This window comes from Oncorhynchus gorbuscha, linkage group LG23, assembly GCF_021184085.1.
Source record: "Oncorhynchus gorbuscha isolate QuinsamMale2020 ecotype Even-year linkage group LG23, OgorEven_v1.0, whole genome shotgun sequence".
Classification (NCBI taxonomy): domain Eukaryota; kingdom Metazoa; phylum Chordata; class Actinopteri; order Salmoniformes; family Salmonidae; genus Oncorhynchus; species Oncorhynchus gorbuscha.
This window is the reverse complement of record NC_060195.1, coordinates 52,161,123-52,185,325: the sequence shown is the minus strand read 5'-3', so window position 1 is coordinate 52,185,325 and position 24,203 is coordinate 52,161,123. Positions and strand designations below refer to the sequence as shown.

The 24,203-nt window shown below is 48.3% G+C and overlaps 1 pseudogene; it reads right to left on the bottom strand.

The window, feature by feature from the left end:
* Positions 1 to 24,203, bottom strand: part of LOC124011166 — an 88,018-nt pseudogene continuing 63,815 nt past the window's right edge.

Here is a 24,203-nt window from a genome sequence, read left to right as displayed (position 1 = left end):
TCGAGGTATGATTTGAACATTTATATTGTGATCTTCGGTTTATATGCAAGTAGAGACATTTAGTCTGCAATCTCCCCCCGTTTTCTTCATTTGGCTCCCAAAATCAGAAACAACACTTCAATAATTTAATGCCTACGTCAGTTTGACATACTGCAAACCAACAACCTGAAAAGGATGATATTCAATCATGAAAATGCACAGGCTCTGGGGTAAAGTTTCCCCTAGGTACAGATCTAGGATCAGCTTGCCTGCCCCCAAACATTAGCGGCAAAAACAACCCAAGATCAGCATCTAGAGCCAACTTCACCAATACAGAGCAATGTAGATACGCAAGATTAATATGACAGCATGTTGTGTGTCTAGTAGTGGTCCACTTGAGTTCAGTACGGGCATTCAGCTTTGTGGTTATGGTTGCTATACTGTACCTATTGCTAACAATGGTGGGAACCGTAGCTAATGCTTATATCAATCCAATCCAGGATGTTCACAATTCGGGAGAAGAGTGGAGAATTGGGACAAACCCTACATTGAACATAAGATGTCTGCCCATTGATATCCAGGCTTATTAGGATAATAAGCACAAGCACCCTTGAAATGAAGGCATTGCTGCGAGAACACCGCCCCCTCTCTCTGCACTGCACTTTGGCAGGAGAAGCAGGAAATTGCACTACACTGGAATGTTTAGGCCATAAAAACAGGATATAGAAAGCAACAGAGTAGAAAGCAACATTCCATTTTAATGCGCGCCAGACGGGAATTTGTGGGTTAATTTAGCCAGTCAGGTCTAGCCTAATGCTAATGACAACATAATTCAATGTTCAGTACCTTCAAGCACCAACGTGTTGCTTCAATTTTAGCCACCATGTTGAGAATAACTGAGTATATAGTAAACTGCACCTGGAGCACAGCTGTCCCCACTCTGTACATTATATTTCTATCATTTTTAGGCCATGTCATGTGACAATTTAAAGGCAGCAGGGGGCAATGGGAGGGAAGCAAGGGCTGTTACTGTACAGAAACAGAAGCAGATGTTCATTAGGCACCAAACGTTTTAGAACATGTAGCAACGAAAACCGAAAGTGTGTGTTTATTGGACAATCCAGTAAGTTCCTCCCTGTTTCACAATCCGTTTTCTTCTGCTTGGTGCCTAATAAACATGACCCAGATGCAGGTCAAGTCAAACAAACACAGCACACAGCCCACAGACTCACAGGGCCCTCGAAGACATACACACAATATGCCTCGTGCCATTTCAGTCTTCAGTTAAGCAAAGCAATAGTTACGCATTAAATAAAACATTTATGAAAAAAATAATTCCAAGTCACAAATGTTTCCAGTTGCAGGCATGGCTTCGTGCCTTTAGGAGGAGAGAATTTCCTTTTTTTATTTGGAGATTCTTTCGAGAGGGCAATCGTCTGTGAAAAAAAGGCATCCTGATTCGCGTGTCACCGAATGACAGCACAAAGAGCGAGACACTTGCAAAACATTCAGGGAATACTTAGGAAATGTTGGGAATTCGTAGCTCATTGATTAAAATAACCTCTCAGCCTATACTCTAAAGTTTTTCGATCTCATTATTTCCAATCAAATTGATTTATTCAACTAGCTTTTATAAACTTAACAAAAAAATAATGTATTAAATAATTTCATATAAAAACAGAGGCAAAATACCAATCCGTATTACAGAGGCCTTCCGTTATGGGCTGTCAACCCATTTCCCCTTCTACCTCTCGCTCTCACACACGGATGCATGTGAACACGCGCATGCACACATACACGGGTACGCACACAAACGGGTCCACATACACTCACCAAAGAGCTTCATGTTTTACAGCATGCCCATGCAGTACCAATGCAGAATGAATCCTAACGTCGTTATTATGGTTTTCTGATTACGTGGCACAAACATATGGCAAAGAAGAAGAAGCGGATACATGGTTTGGGCGTTTCCTTATTTACATGGTTAAGTATTCACCATCATAATCATGGAACACGAGGAGTTCAGTTTGTCAACGTCCACTGACGGTCCTGTGTGATAGATAGAAGCTCCTCTCCAAGAGAGGTAATGTAGGCATCATCCAACAGTCTCCTTTTCTACCACTCCCCTGGTCAATGTGTCAGTTTGGTGTTGCCCCCCCTCTTGGGTGGGGCCGGAGGGGGCCCCCGCCGTAGCGTTGCATAGCCTGAGACGTTCCCCCCCGACAGCAACTCAGGTGGCGGTGGGGGCAGCGCCAACTCCATGTCGTCCATGGTGCCCGCAGCGGGTTCCAGGTTGGGACCGGAGAGGCGGGACGAGGAGAGCGAACCCTGCCGGCTCACCGACTTGCGCTTCAGAGTCCGGTTCAGGTCGTCCATGAAGTTGCCCGGCTGGGGGACGCCGTTGTTGCCGTTCCCATTGGGGGGCGAGGTGGGCAGCTTGGGAGGTGGGGACAGGGCCGGGGGAGATGGCTGGTTCCGCTGCAGTGTGGGGGAGGGGCCTTCTTCAGGGAGCCCTTGCCCCAGGAGGAGTTGATGGTGGCGGGGGAGGGGACCCGGGGGCGGGCGGTACTTTTGGCTGGGGGTTGACCACTGCCACCTTAGGTGCCCCGACGTGGCCGTCACTGGGCAGCGGAGGAGGGGGAAGAGATCAAAAGCCGGCGGGGGAGGGGGGAAGTCAGCGGTGGACTGGCGCTGCTGACCCACTTTGGCCTGCAGGGCCAGGTTGGCCAGGTTCAGCTTGCCTGGCTTTGGGGGCGCCGCGGGGCCGGCCAGGGAGGGGTCCTTAGAGGGAAAACTACCCAAGGGTACGGCAGGGGAGGACGGGAAGGTGGAGGGGGAAGAGGACTGGGAGGCAAACTTGCTGAGAAGGTTCCTGCGGGACTCCTGGTATTCAGCAGAGGAGTTAGACTTGACACTGGAGGCCTTCTGGGGGGTGGCAGGCAGGGGTTTCTTGCCCCCCCAGAGAGAGGAGCCCGAGGAGGAGGTGGAGGAGCCCAATGGAGATCTCTTCAGGGGCGAGCCTAGGTTGCCGGGGGAGAGGGGGAGGCGGAGGGGTGGGGCCAGTGATGGGAGGGGGGGGGAGCAGGAGGGGCAGGGCCGGTGACCGGAGCAGGTGGAGGCGGGGGAGGAGGGGGAAAGGCAGGCTGCTCTCAGAAGGGGGTGGAGGGAACTCTGGGGCCTGTTGCTGGGCCTGTCCACCACCTGGCTGCCATCTTGGTTTGGCCTTCACCGCAGGAGGAGACAGGGGGGCTTTGGGGCTCTCAGTGTGATTGGTAGACAGTGTGGACCCTGGGAACTGGCCTGCCATCTGTTTGACCAGGGAGGTGGTGGTGGGCGGAGCCGTGAAGGACAGCGGTGGCAGCTTGGAGAGGCTGTGCTGCTTGGGAAATGTGGGAGGGGGCTGGTTGGGGGTGTGGCCTACCTGAAGGCTGTGCTGCTTCTTCATTGACACCTGCGGAGGCGGTGGTGGGGGAGGAGTTGGGGCAGCAGATGGGGTGGGAGGGAGAGGGGAAACTGGGTAGGGAGGCTTCCGGGCACCATGGTGGAGCAGAAAGCCTGGGGAGAAGGTTTTGGGTAGGGCAGGGGGGAACAGCTGCGGGCGAGTACTGCTGCTGAGGAGGTGGGGGAAGAAAAGGGGTGTCTGCACCGAGAGCTGCTGGGGAGGCGGTGGGGTAGGAGGGGGAGGTGGTGGTGGGGGAGGAGGAGGAGGAGGGGGTGTCGGCACCGAGAGCTGCTGGGGAGGCAGTGGGGTAGGAGGGGAGGGGGTGTTGGCACCGAGAGCTGCTGGGGAGGCAGTGGGGTAGGAGGGGGAGGTGGTGGGGGAGGAGGAGGAGGGGGTGTCGGCACCGAGAGCTGCTGGGGAGGCGGTAGGGTAGGAGGGGAGGTGGTGGGGGAGGAGGCGGAGGCGTTGCCGGGGGCGACTCGACCAGTCTGGCAGTGGGGGGAGAGGGGCCCTGGGGGGACCACTGGGGAACTTCTGGGCCAGTGCCTGCTGGAGGGCGTTGGCGCCGTAGCGCGATGTGCACAGACCTGGCATGGTGTCTGGATGAAGAGGAGGGGGAGGGGGATGTCGCTGCTCTGCGGCGGCGGTGGGATGAACTGGGGCACGACAGCCGGGGTGGGGGGCCCGAGCCGGAGTGCGGCCATGGCCGACCCCAGGGCAGGCATGGATGGTGGGGGAGGGGGAGGCGGGGGAGGCGGGACATTGATGTTGTTGACCAGTGGTTTGACAGCCGTCTGATGGGGAGGAGGCGGGGCTTGAGCTAGCACCCTTGGTGGGCTCTGGTGGTTGTTTTGCGCCCTATGGAGATTGGCGGCCTGGTGGGCGGCGTTCTGGTTCTGCAGCCGGGTGATGGTGCTGTACTTGGCGAACACGGTGGGGCCCGAGTGGTGGGGGTGCTGCTGGCAGGCAGGGGCGGCGGGGGAGGCGGCGGGGGGGAGGCGGCGGCGGGGGGAGGAGGGGGTACAGCTTGGTTGTAGCTGCTGCAGGGCTGTGGGGACAGCTGTTGTGGTGGTGGAGGAGAGGGCTGTGGCGGCAGGTAGGGCAAGACCTGGGTGTAACTGCTACGGATGTGGGGGGCAGCTGTTGAGCTGGTGGAGAAAGTTGGGGGGCAGGGAGGGTGGTGTAGGAGTAGGCTGGGGGGTGGGGTAGGGGAGGGCAAGACCTGGGTGTAACTACTATGGATCTGGGGGGCAGCTGTTGGGGTGGTGAAGGGAAGGGCTGGGGAGGCAGGACATGGGTGTAACTGCTGTGGATATGGGGGAGCTGTTGGGGTGGTGGAGGGAGGGCTGGCGGGGTAGGGAAGGCAGGACCTGGGTGTAACTGCTGCGTATCTGGGGGCAGCTGTTGGGGGGCAGCTGTTGGGGTGGCGGAGGGGAGGGCTGAGGGGACATGGACTGGGTGTAACCGCTGCGGATCTGGGGGCAGTTGCTGTTGAAGCAGGGGGAGGTGCCCTCCTGTGGCTGGGGGGGTGCAGCATAGGTGTAGCTGCTGCGAGACTGGGGAGGCGGCTGCTGTTGTGGCGGCGTACCCGACGCAGGGGGCTCCAGTTGTGGGGTCTGGCGGTGCGCATGGACAGGGTGGGGGAGGGTGGCACCTCTGGTGGACTCCCTCATCTGTGTGGGGACAGAAGTACACACAATGAGTACAGGATCACCATGGACCATCTGTTGATACGCAACGGCTTGCTAAGGTTACAGGTAAGGGTTAGGATAAGGTTTAAGGTTAGGGCTAGGGTTAACTTTAGGATAAGGGTTAGTAGATAGTGAAATTAGCCCCGGCGTTATGAGTGGGCATTAGATGGCCTGGACCGCCCTACCGTACCTCCTTGCCCGTCCAAATTGATAATTTATTTGACCGAGATGAGCGCAGACAGAAAGATGCATCAATCTCAGATAAATCAGAGCGAGCGAAACAGCGCCCCCTCTGTCTGAGTATGTGTAACCCATGTATGTATACAAAAAATAGTATAGCAGGTCATACTCTTTTTGACCAAACAGCATCACATACATGGGCTAAATAAATCAAATCGCATTGGTCACATACACATATTTAGCAGATGTTATTGGGGGTGTAGTGAAATGCTTGTGTTCCTTGCTCCAACAGGGCAGTAATATCTAACAATACACAACATTACACACAAATGTAAAATAATGGAATTAAGAAATATATAAATACTAGGACAAGCAATGTCGGAGTCCAGAGTATAAATATACATGATGGGATGTATAGACATTATTGTGGATCGATTATTTAGTACATCTGTAGAATACGTAGGATAGAATAGTATATATACAGCAATAGTTGAATAAGATGGCATTGACTAGAATACCGTGTCTAAACATTATTAAAGTGATTAGTGTTCCATTATTAAAAGTGACTAGTGATTCCATGTCTATTGTACATAGGGCAGCAGCCTCTACGGTGCAGGGTGGTAGTCGGCTAGTGATGGCTATAAAACAGTCTGATGGCCTTGAGATAGAAGCTGTTTTTCAGTCCCAGCTTTGATGCACCTGTACTGGCCTCTCCTTCTGGATGATTGCGGGGCGAACAGGCCCATGGCTCGGGTGGGTTGATATGCTTGATGATCCTTTTGGCTTTCCTGTGACATCAGGTGCTGTAGGTGTCAGGCGGTGATACAGCCCCGACAGGATGCTCTCAATGGTGCATCTGTAAAAGTGTGTTGAGGTTGAAGAGGCGCTGTTGCGTCATCTTACCCACAATGTCTGTGTGGGTGGACTATTTCAGATTGTCTGTGATGTGTACGCCAAGGAACTCGAAGCTTTTCACCTTCTCCACTGCGGCCCTGACGATGTGGATGGGAGCGTTCTCCCTCTACTGTCTCCTGAAGTCCACGACCAGCTCCTTCGTTTTGTTGACGTTGTAAGACAGAGGGGGCGCTGTTTTGCTCGCTCGGATGCTTTCTCTGGTGAGATAGTTGTTTCAGCCACTTGCAAATTGTTGGCAGGTGCACAGTCCACTGTTTGGACGCTGGAATTATTTTAGACGAACGTGCAAAAGGTAACCTACCTTTTGAATTGATTTGTATGACAAATCAGTTGAAAACATCACGACTGTTTGTGTCCATGCCACAAGGTAATTTTATTAATTACTCTAACATTTTAAGTCATGCTGCCCTTGACTTTACCTAAATAAGTCTATAAAACACAATGCCATTATTAGAATCTTAATATCACAAACAGGACTGGTGTTATAACCAGTGTTAGGAGGCCATGTCATTTTCTTTATGGTTTTTCCCCATTGCCCTCCCCTCCTCCCGACAGTAGGGCCTGCTCCCCTCCTCCCGACAGTAGGGCCTGCTCCCCTCCTCCCGACAGTAGGGCCTGCTCCCCTCCTCCCGACAGTAGGGCCTGCTCCCCTCCTCCCGACAGTAGGGCCTGCTCCCCTCCTCCCGACAGTAGGGCCTGCTAGGGCCTGCTCCCCTCCTCCCGACAGTAGGGCCTGCTCCCCTCCTCCCGACAGTAGGGCCCCCTCCTCCCGACAGTAGGGCCTGCCCCCTCCCCCGACAGTAGGGCCTGCTCCCCTCCTCCCGACAGTAGGGCCTCCTCCCGACAGTAGGGCCTGCTCCCCTCCTCCCGACAGTAGGGCCTGCTCCCTCCTCCCGATAATTAAGGTGCTGTACCCAGTTGATAATTACACCAATAATTTTCTCGAAATTGAACATATTCCTCAGATGAAAATGGTAAGTACCCGATATCAGTCCACCGAATCCAAGCAGTCTTATCAGTCTACACTGGCCTACTCCATCTACAGATGGACTGACTATCAAAATAAAGTTTTACCATAAAGTAGAACCTTACTAGAACCAGCAGTGAGTGAAAGAAAAATTCAAGCAAAGAGAGAGGAAATACTTGCGACGGAGACAAAAAAATCAACCATTTCAGTAAAAGAAATCTGATGGAGACAAAGAGGAGAAAGGAGGGATGCAATGGAGAGACATATAGAGAGAAGAGAGGAAATACAAAGGAGGGATATGCTGGAGTGAAGAGGTCAAAGGGGAGAAGGACTAACCCTGGTGTTCTCCTCCATCTGCGTTCCTCTCTTCCAGGCCTCGGAGAAGATGGAGCTGACCACGCTCTGGGAGCGCCCGTGGCTGGAGGCCGTGTCCACTCCACTGTCTGACTGGCCCGAGTGGTTCGACTGGGACTCTGGGGGACACACACACAGCCATGGAAGAGAGCCGCTAGATGCTGATCTTGGGTCATTGTTGAATTTCCCCACTAATGGTTAAGGTTAGAATTGGGCAAGGGGAAGCTGATCCTAGATCTGTACCTAGGGGGACACTTCACCCCAGAACATATTAACACTAGATTGCTGACCTATGCATTAGCTAACAAGAGGCTCTGAAGCCACCGAACTGCCATATTAGTACTCGCTACTTTGCAGATTTGAGTAATGGGAGTAAGTGTGTAAAAAAAAAGGTGAATCCCATGTGTCTATAGATAGACTAGAGCTTTATCGTGTACCCTCAAAGCCACAACAACTGATTCAAGATCAGAACTAGAATCAATTTACCTACTGCTTGACAGGGGTGGTGGTCAATTCCATCTGAACTCCAATTCAGAAATTGAATCAAAAATAAAATAATAGGATATCAATTGATTAATAGCATATCAATCTCTTCTGAATCGACTGAATTCGAAATGACAACCAAGCTGATGCCGGATCTGTGCTTGTCTATCACAGTCCCCCAGGCACTACCATACGGCCTCAGTGGACCACCGTGGATTTGAGCAGCTGATCCCAGACCAGTTGGAAGCCCTGGAAGGCTGACTCACCGGGCAGACTGGCTGACCCGGAGCTGGAGCCAGAGCGGATGCTGGAGGTGGAGAGGGAGGACCAGTCGTAGGCCGCCTCTGTGCGTTTCATGGCCTCCTGGTAGTTCACATACAGCTGTTTTCCGTACTACATCACCGCCATCGTGGGGGAAAGAGAGAGGTCACAGTTGCTAATTGTTTACATCGAATGGTGTATTTTCTTTCTTCTTCCGTGTATTTTGGTTGCATGCTTCATGTAAATATAGGATTTAATATTGAACAAATCTTGTAAACCACCATCTTTAGTTTTTGGGGAAATTTTTAAAAATAAATTTAAAAAGCTTTAAGTTTAGGGGACCCCTTTTGGCTTAAGAGCAAAAGTTCTATATAGCCTCTAATAGTCATGTTTGAGAGTGACGAGGAGGTTAAGGTTTACCTTGGCGATGCGAATGCCGTTGAACCATTGGTGGAGGGTCCTGACATCATCACAGCACAGATACTTGATGTACTGGGACTTCTTCTGGATCTGGGGGTGCTGAACACACAGAGACATGCGTGTTACCATGACAACACAACACATGTAGTTTCACTTCGTTCATTGAAGGAATGGCCAATCAGGTCCTTCTGCTGTCCAGAAGTTTGATCCTATGGGCTAAATTGTCCTGATCAGTGGTTTCAAGGTTGCATTTTTTACAAGCGGATCATAGCGAAAAAGGAAATACTTCTGCATTTCGCGCTGTGTAAACACATTGCAAATAGGTTCAGGATAACTCCTCTGGAAAAAGTTGGGTAGCTGATATTCAGAGTTTAAATAGCCAAATTGATTACTCACAGGAATCAGGACTAATAAAAGGCAATGCAACGGACAGTTTTTTGAATGGGCATTCCTAAAATTCCATTGTGGGCCACATGGTAGGCTACACCCCAGTAAGCGTGGACCGACACTGACATATTTTTGGGTGTTCTACAAAACGGTAGGCCCACCACAAAGATGTGCATTCCTAAAATTCAATTTCAGGTGACACTGTGGTCTATACCTCAATAAGCAGGGACCGACACTGACACCTTTTGGATGTGTTTCTTTGGTCCTGTCCAGATGCCTTTTTTGTGCAGTCTAGAACGGTCTGGAATTCCACGTACGTTGGTTTTTGGTCCGGAACAAATCGAACCAATCATAGATGTTTATGTTCAGATTTTGTCCGGTCTAGACCAGCCTTGATTTGGCCCAAACATAGACAGCTATAAATTCTGTTCAACGTTCATTCAGCACCTAAATTGAACCCAACTTCAACGTCAGGAACACACATATTTTAGACGTCTTCTCAAAGTAATTTTCCTTTCTAGTTCTATTCGAGTTTTACTGAGTGCGGCAAATATTCTCTCTAGGTGTCTGAGCGGCCATGATCGTTCCGGTAAAGATATTGATTCCAAAACCATCCTTGATAATTGCCTTTGTGCCTGTTAGTTTGACTACAGCTAAAGACAGATCAACATTAATAATATAGGAGAGTGGCGCCTTAATAGTTATTGTTGGTGTTTTTCAGGGGTTGTGTGATTTTAAAAAGAAGTGGCGTGGAGACAGGCTGAAAGTGACTGATGAGTAACAGTATGCAGATCATAACGGGCACAGTAATGGTCCTATTAAGTGGACAGGGCATTGGTGTTAAGACCTCACAGGATGCCATTACTCAGACCACATCCACCCACACAGCAGATTCATCTTAATGTGCTTGTCCAGGCTCACCGCAACACCACTACTCTAAAAATGTGCCACCCCTTGTCTAAAAATGAGTCCCTAATCAATTCTCCACAAGAAGCAGAAGTGGAGTGTTCCATTAGGTGAAAGGGAGGAGGGGGGTTTGGCTTACCTTAAGGGCCAGGCAGTAGTCTGTGGGGGCCTTGTACTTGCTGCGGTAGTCCTGGCCGTAGTACACATTAACGTGGTCCAGCTGTAGAAAGCATACCAGGTCCCTGGAGGCCTATATAGAGGGAGAGACAGGATTCATATCTTTAGATATGATTGGTTATATCATTAATTGCAAGGGTACTGAAATACTATTTGATAAGGTCCGGTCACACAATTTCCTAGGTGGCAAAGGTCCGGATGGATATTGTTGTTTATCGGCATAGCAACAAACCCCCACTCGGGCCACCTTCCAACATTGGGGAACATCATCATCAAATTACAACAATATCTATGGGCTACAAAAACTAAATACAATTGTTAACCGACATGGGCTAGTTGATCTGGACATTTCTGACAAGTTATAAATAGCTCTCTAAGGTATATAATGGCTAACATGACAAGAGGAAGTGATGATACACTACCCAATTTCCAAATTGCACCTTGTGCATTCCACTATTACAAGCGAGTTTAAAGCCGGACTGAATTCCTTTTTTTATATTGGGAACAACTGCTCTAAGGTCTGTCAGTGAATGACGAGAGGAAAACTGCCCATGAAATACCACATTTCTAAATACTTCTTGTGCCGTCTACTATTGCAACTCTCAACAGCAATTAAAGTTAAAAGGCTGACCGATTTTCGCAAAAACTTTAAATAAATAAATTGTCTGAGGCTTTAGACTAGAGAAGTCTATATGGAGGGAGAAAGAGGAGAGTGAGTGGAGATATACTCGGCAAAAAAAAAAAAACATCCCTTTCTCAGGACCCTTTCTTTCAAAGATAATTCGTAAAAATCCAAATAACTTCACAGTTCATCATTGTAAAGGGTTTAAACACTGTTTCCCATGCTTGTTCAATGAACCATAAACAATTAATGAACATGCACCTGTGGAACGGTTGTTAAGACACTAATAGCTTACAGACGGTAGGCAATTAAGGTCACAGTTATGAAAACTTAGGGCACTAAAGAGGCCTTTCTACTGACTCTGAAAAACACCAAAATAATGATGCCCAGGGTCCCTGTTCATCTGCGTGAACATGCCTTAGGCATGCTGCAAGGAGGCACGAGGACTGCAGATGTGGCCAGGGCAAGAAATTGCAATGTCCATAATATGAGACGCCAAAGACAGCGCTACAGGGAGACAGGACAGACAGCTGACCGTCCTCGCAGTGGCAGACCACGTGTAACACACCTGCACAGGATCAGTACATCTGAACATCACACCTGCGGGACAGGTACAGGATGGCAACAACCACTGCCCGACGTACACCAGGAACGCACAATCCCTCCATCAGTGCTCAGACTGTCCGCAATAGGCTGAGAGAGGCTGGACTGAAGGCTTGTAGGCCTGTGGTAAGGAAGATCCTCACCAGACATCACCGGCAACCGCGTCGCCTATGGGAACAAACCTACCGTCGCTGGACCAGACAGGACTAGCAAAAAGTGCTCTTCTCTGACGAGTCGTGGTTTTGTCTCACAGGGGGTGATGGTCTGATTCGCGTTTATCGTCGAAGGAATGAGCATTACACCAAGGCCTGTACTCTGGAGCGGGATCGATTTGGAGGCGGAGGGTCTGTCATGGTCTGGGGCGGTGTGTCACAGTATCATCAGACTGGGCTTGTTGTCATTGCAGGCAGTCACAACGCTGTGCGTTACAGGTAAGACATCCTCCTCCCTCATGTGGTACCCTTCCCTCATCCGGACATGACCCTCCAGTATGACGATGCCACCAGCCATACTGCTCATTCTGTGCGTGATTTCCTGTAAGACAGGAATGTCAGTGTTTTGCCATGGCCAGCGAAGAGCCCAGATCTCAATCCCATTGAGCACATCTGGGACCTGTTGGATAGGAGGGCTAGGGCCATTCTCCCCAGAAATGTCCGGAAACTTGCAGGTGCCTTGGTGGAAGAGTGGGATAACATCTCACAGCAAGAACTGGAAAATCAGGTGCAGTCCATGAGGAGGAGATGCACTGCAGTACTTAATGCAGCTGGTGGCCACACCAGATACTGACAGTTACTTTGGACCCACCCCCCTTTGTTCAGGGACACATTATTCCATTTCTGTTAGTCACATGTCTGTGGAACTTCAGTTTTTCTCTCAGGTGTTGAATCTTGTTATGTTCATACAAATATTTACACATGTTAAGTTTGCTGAAAATAAACTCAGTTGACAGTGAGGACGTTTCATTTTTTGCTGAGTTTATATTGACATATAATTGATTAAATGATATTGGTTACAGGCGGGCCAAGGCCCATGTCTAGAGGCCAAACTGGTTTGTTAAGGTATTAATGTAAGTAGGAGGTTGAAATACGCACTGTTTTGCCAACACACAGTGACAGGCTTTTAGTGTTGTGCGTCTGTGTGTTGCAACAACTCAACGTATCAGATTTCTGGTTCATTCACTGCAGAATTAACACTCCACAAGGTGGCATTGTATATACATAAAAAAGGAGACAACTGATGGGATAATCAGAGAGGACAAGAAAGAGAATACAGAAACGGTGTGGAAGTGGGACAAAAAATATGATTTTAACCTCTACAACCCCCAACGCAATGGGAAAACATTTTGAAAAATACAAGTCCAAGGTTAACTTCTGTTTCATGCCTTCTGAACACGACCCTGGGTTAAAAGCTAAAGCATATACACACACACAACATGGGGCTGCAGTTGAGAAATATTGGTCTCCGGGGGTAACCAATGACCCATGATGCAATAGGAGAGGAGGCACGTGCTCGGTCGATCCCAGTGGAGTCATATCCAGAAACAGGAAATACCAGAGAGATGGTGTGGATCTGTTTCTCATTAACTGACAACACGTGAACCGAATACACACAATCAGGGACACACACACACCGGGTTAAACACACGCGCACACAATTGTATTTTATAAAGCCCTTTTTAAATCAGTAGTTGTCACAAAGTAGCTATGATCGACGTAGTCAGTGGGTGGCTAACCTTAGCTTTGCCTTTGGGCACGTAGTAGATCCCTGATGCGCGTAGCAGGAAGTATCGTTTCTTCCACGACTTCTTCCCGTCATCCTTCAGCCAGAGGATTCCCTCTATTTCTGGTACTGAAACCGAGCTGCCACAGAAACACTCCTGCACAAACAGCATTTATTAGTGTAATCAAAGGGGGAGGGGGGGGGCGAGAGGGATGTGGGTGGTAGATTGGGAGAGACTATGTGAGTGAGCATGTATGTCTCACCTCCAGTAGGGCCTCTTTATTCCTATCGGCCATTTCAGAGGTCTCCTTCCTCCCCAATAAGTAGTTCTGTAAATAAGTGGGGAAAATAGAGAGAACGAGGCAAGGAAAGCAAAGGAGAATTAGACACGAGTTGAAAACAGCAGATCACACACACTCCTCCAGGCAAGCTGGCTCACCTAGCCTTCTCATGTCCAATGCATTATTCAGTCGTTTATTGCCAGAGCTGTGACCTACTTCTTAAAAACACACACTCAAGGGCACTAAGCAGGCATAAGAAATGTGTGTACTCCACACTAAAGCTGTGCGAGTAGTGTACACACAACACATTGGGAGGGTTTCTTAGTTCCTACCTGGGGGTTCTTGAAGAGGGCATATTTCTCGATGCGCTCGATGAACATCAGTTTGTTATGGCTGTCTCTGGTCCAATTCAGTAGGTTCTCCACCAAGTTCTCATGGTCCTCAAAGATCCGCTCTGAGGACAGAAAGAGCGAGGGAGTGTGTGTGTGAAACACGATTCAATCCGGACTAAGCATACCCTGGTCACTATAGAAGGAAAAGGGTGCTGTGTGTGACGCAGCTTAAATAACCACGCTGCCTGCGCCTAAACGAGAGTGCTTCGGTCTAGCATTATAAAGGCTGGGCGCCCATCCCTGCCTCACGCCGTCAGACAGATCAACAGTTACAGAGGCACTCTAGGGCAGTCTTGAAAACACAAACGGATACAATACTAGCTACTACCTAGACTACCTAACACTACAAGCTGACACTGTCCGAGTCCACGTTTGTCTCAGTGGCACAGTACTTCCCCAGTATGCCTCACACTCTCCCCCAGTTTATCCACCAGTACCATCCTCAATATCGCACCCGCCCCCGGGGTCCTCCAGTATCTTCTCAAGGATCTCCCCAATATCTGACCTCTCCCCCCCAGTATATTCCCAGTATCTGTCTGACAGTATATCCATACCCATTTGCAGCTCGTTGATGGTCTCCACCAGTGCCCAGTCGGGGCTGTAGCCACAGTGGGACTTGTCCAGCAGGCTGTCCAGCACCTGTCTGACAGTCTGTCTCTCATCCACCATCACGGTCTTGGAGCTCTCGTCCGACATGTGCACCCGGATCACCAGCTGAGGAGGACGACGAAGAGGGATGAGGAGAAAGAGGCGGCGGAAGAGGTGCAGAGCGTTCAGGCTCTTTGTATGGAACAGTTCTCACACTAGCCTGAGTGCCAGGCTCTTTGTATGGAACAGTTCTCACACTAGCCTGAGTGCCAGGCTCTTTGTATGGAACAGTTCTCACACTAGCCTGAGTGCCAGGCTCTTTGTATGGAACAGTTCTCACACTAGCCTGAGTGCCAGGCTCTTTGTATGGAACAGTTCTCACACTAGCCTGAGTGCCAGGCTCTTTGTATGGAACAGTTCTCACACTAGCCTGAGTGCCAGGCTCTTTGTATGGAACAGTTCTCACACTAGCCTGAGTGCCAGGCTCTTTGTATGGAACAGTTCTCACACTAGCCTGAGTGCCAGGCTCTTTGTATGGAACAGTTCTCACACTAGCCTGAGTGCCAGGCTGTTTGTGCCACCGTGCCAAACCTCTGGTCATAACAAATGTTTTGGCTTGAGAATGACGGCAATGGAGTTCGCAAGAACTTAACCTCGTCCACCAGCTGGCTCCCTCTCAGTTGAACTGTCGAGTTTTACAGCGCCTCAGAACAGGACTTGACAGAAAGTCTATGGCAGGAGCAGACTAAACAACCACTGGTTTTAAATTGGCTGATCTATTAGTCCAGCACCATCTAGCATAACCCTTAACTCATAACTCGATTGGCAATTTTTATCTCATACAAGTCCCATCTAATGCAAGTCCCATCTAATGCAAGTCCCATCTAATGCAAGTCCCATCTAATGCAAGTCCCATCTAATGCAAGTCCCATCTAATGCAAGTCCCATCTAATGCAAGTCCCATCTAATGCAAGTCCCATTTAATGCAAGTCCCATTTAATGCAAGTCCCATTTAATGCAAGTCCCATCTAATACAAGTCCCATCTAATACAGCTGAAGCAGGCTCGCTCCCTCTCCCTCCTGCCTCAGTGTTACCAGGCTCTATGCACCAGATACTTGAGCTTGGGGACGAGGTCAGCAAGAGCATAAGCAGATCTTGGATCAGGCTGCTTCATAACATAATTGTTGATATGAAATCAATTTAAGAGGGATGTTTCCATGCCCCCAGGACAACTATTGAGGATGTGATTTGAACCAGTGATATGCCACAGCGTGGAGTATATGGTGTCACGACACGATGGTTAAAATGCAGGCTGCACCTGAAATGGCACCCTATTCCCTATATAGTGCACTACTTTTGACCAGAGCCTTTATACAGAGAATAGGGTGCCATTTTGGATACAGACACAGTGTATTTACCAAGTGGATCTAAAAAGGTCATGGCTCCAACGACTGAAACAGTCTTCAAATGAACTTAGTCCTGTCTCCATGCTGCCATCTAGAAAACATATCTAAAGTATACAATGTTCAACCAATTCAGGCCCCTGTTCTGCTGCAGTCCTGGTCTCCAGCGCTGGTTTGGTCCATTGAATGCCTTAACCTTATCTGAGACCACTGCGGCTAAATCCCCCTTGTGACACAACTGGGCTCCCATAGCCCCGGCAGTGAGAGTCTAGGCGGCAGGTAGCCTAGCAGTTAGAAAGGTGGGTTAGTAACCAAAAAGGTTGCTGGTTCAAATATCAGAGCCAACAAGGTGAGAAATCTGTCAATGTGCCTTTGAGCAAGGCAATTAACCCTAATTTGTTCCAGGGGCGCCGTACTTCTATGGCTTACCCTGTAAAAGAACATTTCACTGCACCTAATCTGGTGTATGTGACAATAAAAATGTTTTTGTTGTTGTGTGTACGTGCTTATGGGCATGTGTGACATGTTAGGGAGCAAAAAACAGCAAGCACCCACGGAAGTGCCCAGTAATCCCCTTCCACAGGGACTACAGCATCCAATCACTAAGTTAGTAGAGCCGATCAAATAGATTGCTAAACCAAACTGTAGCCAGGAAGCAACTGTGCCCTAGACATGGGCATCCATTGAGTTTGACCTACATCCACAGTCATGGGTTTAGTCCCAAATGGCACCCTGTTCCCTATATAGTGCACTACTTTTGGTCAAAAGTCATGCACTATATAGGGAATAGGGTTCCATTAGGGACGCTTCCATAGATCCCCCCCCCCCCTCCCACCCTAAAAAAAAATCCGCCCATTCTTAATCATAGGAGTCCAAAATCTGCCCTCCTAAAATCAAATCTAAATTTCAAGCCTCTAGCAAAGTGGAGGTGTAATCGGTTTCAATACAACATTCAATCTTTGCTGCCTTTTATATTGCAATACGGTAATATAGAGAAAATTCAACAACACACACAGTTTCAAAGCTAGATTCACAAAATGTCACATATTTTTCTGTGTTCTATACATTTAACATACTATATCTACCGTGGTGTAACACACCAACATATTTGAAGAGGGCACAATATTTTGCATTTTGTTGGGATCTAACAGCTGGCTCAATCAGTCAGTGTGGGCTGAAATGGTGGGTCTGCTCTCTCCATAATGTACTGGGAGAAAAAAAAAACATCACTGTGTTCAATGGAGCCGTTTCATTCAGAGCAGTTGCACTTCATTCAAGCTCACTCACACTGGTGAACTGGTCCGATGGGCTGAAATGGTGCCTGGTGTGGCTCACAGAACCAATTCACTGACTGGAACACAATGCAAAGGACCCCAGTTGTTCACGGCCACCGCCTTGATGTTAGTTGAGAACAGGATCACGCCAGAGCGCTCTGGGAGGAGGACACAATGGAGTTGTCAACTGTGATGGCAGATCATGGAACGGGCAGTCCTTCCCCGGAGGAAGAGCAGCTGAAAACAAGACTTGTTTAAATCAACCCAAAGAATAAGCAGTCTTACGGATGCCAGTGCAAAATGTCTGATTGTCTCTCATTCTCCGTCTCTTTCAGAGGCACACACTGCAGTGACCTATTTTCACAGCGCTTCACTGCAGCTCTCTGAATGAAGTTAGTTGACGCAGTGAATCTGAAGCAGATATGGGGGAGAGGATCTTAGGGAACTATGTATCCCAATGGGAATGTACAGCACATACTGTGGAAAAACAAGTGTAGAAAAACAGTGTATACTGTGGGTTAGGTCAGAACTTAGGGTTGCAAAATTCTGGTCGCTTTCAATAAATTCCCTGGTTTTCCAGAAGTCCAGGTTGGAGGTCTTCGGATTTCCTGCTTATTTCCTCCTGATTCCAGAAATCCTCCAACCGGTATTTTGGGAAAAAACAGAGAATTTATTGAAAATTCCAGGAAATTTGCAACCCTAGTCAGAACCTTACCTTTTTGACTTGCGCCTCCTTGATTTTCTCCAGGGCCACTCGGATCTTCTCGGCCTTCACTTTGGCCCCCTGCTCCTCCTAGACACAGAGCAACAGTTAACACACACACAATGGTCAAACACATACATGCACAAAAACCAACAGGAGCCTTCAATACTGAGCCAACCTTCTCCTCTATCACCTTCTACTCGTTCCATACCTCTCCTCATCGTAGGGCAGACAGTTCAGTTGATGCTCTCTGAACTCCATTTGACAGAGTGAGACCAACACCTCACATATCACTTTCTACCTCTCAGTCAGCCAGAAATGTGCAATCGTATACATACTGTGCATTCCATCAATGGCACTGGAATGGTTTACCTGGCCCCTCCAGCAAGACGCCATCACCTCCATCTCTGGTAGCCACCACAACACAGAACGAGTGTGTCCTCACACACAGATCAGCCCAACACTTCCGACTCCAACCCAACGGTAGATTGCCCTGAATCACCAGTGCTCCATTGGTAAAAATTGAGGGGGGAAAAAAGCGCTCAAAGATGGCCGCTCTTTCATCCCTTTCTCCCCATTATCGTCCTCTCGCTCTTTCTCTCTACTAGAGCAGCAGCCGAGGTGTGGATTTTCCTTTGGTCTCGCTACACGGTGGATGGGAGACAATAGTGGAGGATTCCCCAAACGGCAAGAATCTGCAGATGATATGAAGTTGGGTCCTAAAAGTATGCGTTTTCTCCACAACAAAACAAAAAACCAAAGACACTTACATAGTATATAGAGAAAGCCTAGATACTACAAAAACAAATTGATTTTCCCGATGTTGGAGTGTCACCATTCCAAAATCCCGGTCTTCTCCTTCCAAGACCCTATCGAGTCAAGATGAATGGCAGAAAGCAATGTATTTAAGAAAAGGAAATAAGACTGTTGTTGAGAGCAAGAGCAAAGGAGAGATATTTGTTTAAGTCCTTCGGGAGTAACTGAGACCAATGCAAAGCGACTTCAACCTGCTTCCACTCACAGACAACAGACAGGAAAGCAAGACCGGAGTGGAGTGTGAGAGTACAGGCTCCTTGGCATACACACACGTACTCTACGCACAGGATGAGCACCACTAACCCCTCTAACTCAGAGACTGGGAGGCGAGACGCCCCTCCCCCTTCCATCCTTCCACATTCTCTTGTTTCCCCCCTCTCTCTCCCCACTCTCTCTGTGGAACAGCTGCGGAGTCCTGGGAGCGTGCCCAATCGCAGAGCCATAATCCCCATACAAACAGGAGAACCCCTTCACCGGCTGGCGACAGAGAGGACCCCTCTCTGTCCCATCACCCAATCACAATGTGTACCCGCTCTCCTCTCACCAACCAAGGGGACCCATTCGCCAGACTCTTTCCCCCTTATCTAATCAGTGCAGGGTAGCTGACCCCCTTCCCCTGGACAACAGTAAACAGGGAGTGGTATTAGAGGAGTAGGGCAGTGAATATTTGGAGGAGGGGGGTTTGTGGTATTAAGATCCAAGTCTCTTATCTGGGCACCCCATCCTTGACCCAAGCTACCTTTCTGCATGAGCGGCAGGGATAATGCAAGAAACGCACTGTTTGGCCAACACGCAGTGACAGGCTTTTAGTGTGGAGTGTTTGTATGTGTGCGTGTGTTTAAGGGCTTAAAGGACCAATGGAGGATTACAATATGGAGTCAATCCCAGTCACACTGTTAATTTAGCTTTTGGACTTCCATCCAGAGAGACCGCAAAACCACTTCTCCAATAAGCCCCCCCCCCCGCCCCCGCCTCTACAGCACTTTGCTTCCTGCATGCTCCTCGGTAAACACTGGAAACTAGATATCCCTCCGTCTCTATTGTAGGCACTTTCCTACTGCATTTTCACAGGATTTCATGGAGGCTGAATTCAAAACAGGATTTTCTGCTGCGCCTATAAAAAGCCGGTCTCGCTCTTTCCCTTTGAAGTTTTACCCTCTTTCCCTTCCTCTTGTTCCCCTCCCTCTCTCCCTAATCATCCCTCTGTACTTCGTTGTTCTATTCTGACTCATGAAGCAGGGGAGAAGGGATAGTGTGGTGAAACTGCAATCTATTCTCCCTTTCTTTCCCTCGCTCTTTCTCGCTCTCGCCGTTTCTGTGTAAAAGTGTAGTGTAACACTGACATACAAACCCTCCCATTGCCACAAACACCTCAAGGAACTCTCGCTCTCCCTCTAAACCCATTTACATGGCATTCTGAATACAGACATGGATGGACGGCTTTAAAACAGCTCATAAACAAATAGCCTCGTGCAACATGGGACTATAATAACTCCATAATTAGTCCATAATTAGTCAATTAAATCATACGGCCCCAGGTCCTAGTGATGAAATTTTGCGTTTGCATGTGTGTTTAATCATTTGAGATACTATGTCAGAAGACATACAGATGTGTGCCTCCTCCTACCCACAATCCTTCAGGTGTTGGCATCCATAATATTCGAATGAGTAGCAATACAGTTAGCGTCCCCCCGAGAATGACTGCATAATTACGTTCCCATACATTATGATAATTTAGGCCGTCCGCATAAATTAAAAAGTGCTTGATGAATTTTTTTGGAGTCTTCTTTTGTGTAGAGATAATTGTTTATTAACAGATTTACTAATATGTCAGACGGTCTTGGCTAGCGTTTGCGCTAATCAAGGAAAGCTGAAAACAAACGCTCTTGGGTCTGTGCATCACAGAGATTTGTCAAAATCTTGCCTCCTGGGTGGCGCAGTGGTTAAGGGCGCTGTACTGCAGCGCCAGCTGTGCCACCAGAGACCCTGGGTTCGCGCCCAGGCTCTGGCCGAGACCGGGAGGTCCGTGGGGCGACGCACAATTGACATAGCGTCGTCCGGGTTAGGGAGGGTTTGGCCGGTATCGTGCACCAGCGACTCCTGTGGCGGGCCGGGTGCAGTGCGCGCTAACCAAGGTTGCCAGGTGCACAGTGTTTCCTCCGACACATTGGTGTGGCTGGCTTCCGGGTTGGATGCGCGCTGTGTTAAGAAGCAGTGCGGCTTGGTTGGGTTGTGTATCGGAGGACGCATGACTTTCAACCTTTGTCTCTCCCGAGCCCGTACGGGAGTTGTAGCGATGAGACAAGATAGTAGCTACTAACAATTGGGGAGAATTTTTAAAAATTTTTATAAATAAAATGTTGCCATTTACAGCATTGACAGAAATACAGTATATCTCCATTCTTCACCCTGGAATACAGTATCTATCACTACTGCTCCCTGTGTATCTCAGGACGAGCACTTGGCTCAGCGGCTTTTGTTTTGAAGGCAAAATAAATCATGATCGAAAGTGGCCAAGTTTTACAATCCACCAAAGTCAACATCTGACACACAACCATCAAACAAATGCCAAGAATGTACTTTACTGTGCAAAGCTGTGGGGAGGGAGGGGAGAAGGGGTTCTAGATTAAAGATGATGGATAAATAAACACGCATGATAGAGAGAGAGAGAAAGAGAGCAAAGGAATAGCGGAGCACCGAGAGGGGGAGAGAGCAACCCTCTTTTCTAACCCGAAAGAGGATTAGGCCGATTCAAACGAAACAGGCCAGCTATTTCTGAGACAAATATCTTAAACATACTACACTGCTCCTTATTTTCTTCATGGACATTTCCCTGTGTCATTTCACTGCAACAGACCAGTCAGTAATCTATAAAATGACTGGGCTTGTTATTTCTCTTTAGCTTTGGAGAGGAGGGCTCAGGTCAAATCCATTGACGTTTTCAGCTAAATAGCCTTGTAACAATGTCAAAGTCTCGGCTCCTGTTGGTTTCAGGATCATGCTTACCATACCAGACAGGGTTGGGGTCAATTCCATGAACATTGTCTCAATTCAGTAAGAAACAATAAAGAACATAGGAATTTGAAATTTCTGTTAACTTCCTGTATTGATCTAATTGAAATGGAATCGACACCAACCTTGATACCAGTGTTTCTCAACCTTTTTTGGACCAGGGGGCTGCAAGCTACTGTTTACGTACGTAAAATGACCATTCTTCCCTGGTCGACCACTTCCATTAAACCTAGCACTGGAAAGTTGACCGAATCAGTGTCTGACAACTAACCGCCTGAGGGACCGGTAAGCAACATCCCAAGGACCAGACCCGGCCCGTGGACCGCAGGTTGAGGAACACTGGTTTATACCATAGCATTAGTTGCTCACACATCAAAGACTTCATAATATAAAAAGGGAGCGTTCAGAGTTACACACACACACACACACACACACATCTAGCTCCATTTCTCTAAGCTCAGGCACATATCAACCAGCGTCGATGCACACAGGCATGCAGTCATGCTCCAGACCTAGTGCAACTGAACGCAGCCCTTATGTATGGGGTTATTATAAAACAACACTCCAGATTTGGGTCAAGCGCATGTCACATACTTTCAAATTCAACTCAGGAAAAGTATGGTCAGTAGGTGTTATTTTATATTTATAGGTGTGCTTGGTTTTGCACTTTTGGGATTATGTTGGTTCTATTGTCCCAGGCAAATCAAGTCAAGTACATTTGAAAGTATTTTACATAAGTGTATATTGACCCAGGTCTGTCTGCAAGACTGTCATGACAGTGAAGTTAGATAGAGTGCAAAACTGTACTGAGCAGCAGTGCCAGTTACCTACCCTACATTTCTTTCCCCCTACTAGAGGAAAGGAGTGCAGGTAATAAAATGGACACGTCAGCACAGGGAGGAACACGAGAAAAATAAAAATGGACAAAGGAGGGATATAAGCAGGGGGCTGCATACAGGAGAAAGGCGAGAAAAGAAGGCTACGGAAGGATGAGAGAGAAGTAAAACGAGCCAAATCAGGTCAATCGAGCATTGTGGGTGGGTGTTGGCACTGTGGGAGGAGCTTAGGGAGATGGTAAAGAAGTGTAGTTCAACCACAAGCAAGCATAAGCAAGCGAATGAGGCGTCACCTTGGTCAGCAGGTGAGAAGGCTTTCCTGCAATGCTTTTCAGAATGAGGGACGTTTCTCTGTCCAGATAAGAGTGCTTGGTGGCGCAGAGGTGAGGAGAGAAACAGATAAGACAGTCAGGGCAATGATTCTCAATGGCTCATTAAAAATGCTTTTGAAAAGGGGGGGTGGGGGGTGGAAGGGTTAAAGTGTGGAAGCAAGAGAGGTCCAAAAGTTGGAGCATTGTTTGTGGTGGTAGTCATATTAGATCGTTGTGGATGGGGAAGAGAGACGATTTATCAAAAGCACATTTTCTAAAGAATATACTGCTGTGATTACTGAAGTTGATTGCTAATACCCACCTTTACACAATCACACACCTGCTGTACACTACATACAGGTCTGGCTTTTTCTTCAACACACACACACACACACACACACACACACACACACACACACACACACACACACACACACACACACACACACACACACACACACACACACACACACACACACACACACACACACACACACACACACACACACACACTTACAGTGTCCAGATCCACTTCACCCTCCCGTGAGGTGAAGTCAAGCTGCCGTCTGGCCGGCTTACCATTGGCCCGTCGCAGTAGTGAGGCATGCTGGGAAACGGGGAGGTGCATTATGGGTGCAGAGAGGATGCAAACACACACACACACAGTAAACATGCAAGGGGACGGGGAAGGTGCACTTTATTCAAGTAGGCATTAAGCTCTCCTTCTCCATTTAAAATGTTCATATTATCCTTTCAACACCTTACCTTCCACTTATTCAATCTCTCCATTGCATACTGATTCTATATGTGGTCATGTGTGGCACTAGCAATGCCAGGGTGTGGGTTCAATTAGTGACAACGTACTACATACTGTATGTATGCAGGCACTGTTCTGTTAGTCGCTTCGGATAAAAGCCTCTGCTAAGTGGCATATATATTTTCTCCTTTCCATCTTGTAAACCTAAACTAAGTTCCCGTACTTAAGTCAAGCAGGTTGAGTTTACAGCAAAACGGGTACAGTAGATACATTGTAATCCATATCACACATGCAGACTTCAGTGATTTACAATGCATTCACTCACTGTACTGTAAATACCACACTTTCCAATGGGTAGTATACACACACACAACATTGCGTGTTACACGGATAGCAAACAAATGTAATACAATAAGTTGTACGGTGCACCACATGACATGCAGTTGGGACGTCAAAACATCATGCAGTGGAAGTGTACCATGCAGGGAACTAGAGAGGGTGGTTTCGAGAGGACGTGCGTACACACACACACACACACACACACACACACACACACACACACACACACACACACACACACACACACACACACACACACACACACACACACACACACACACACACACACACACACACACACACACACACACACACACACACACACACACACCATTCATCATCATTCATCATGTTTGAACAAACAAACCACTGCAGCAGTTTATT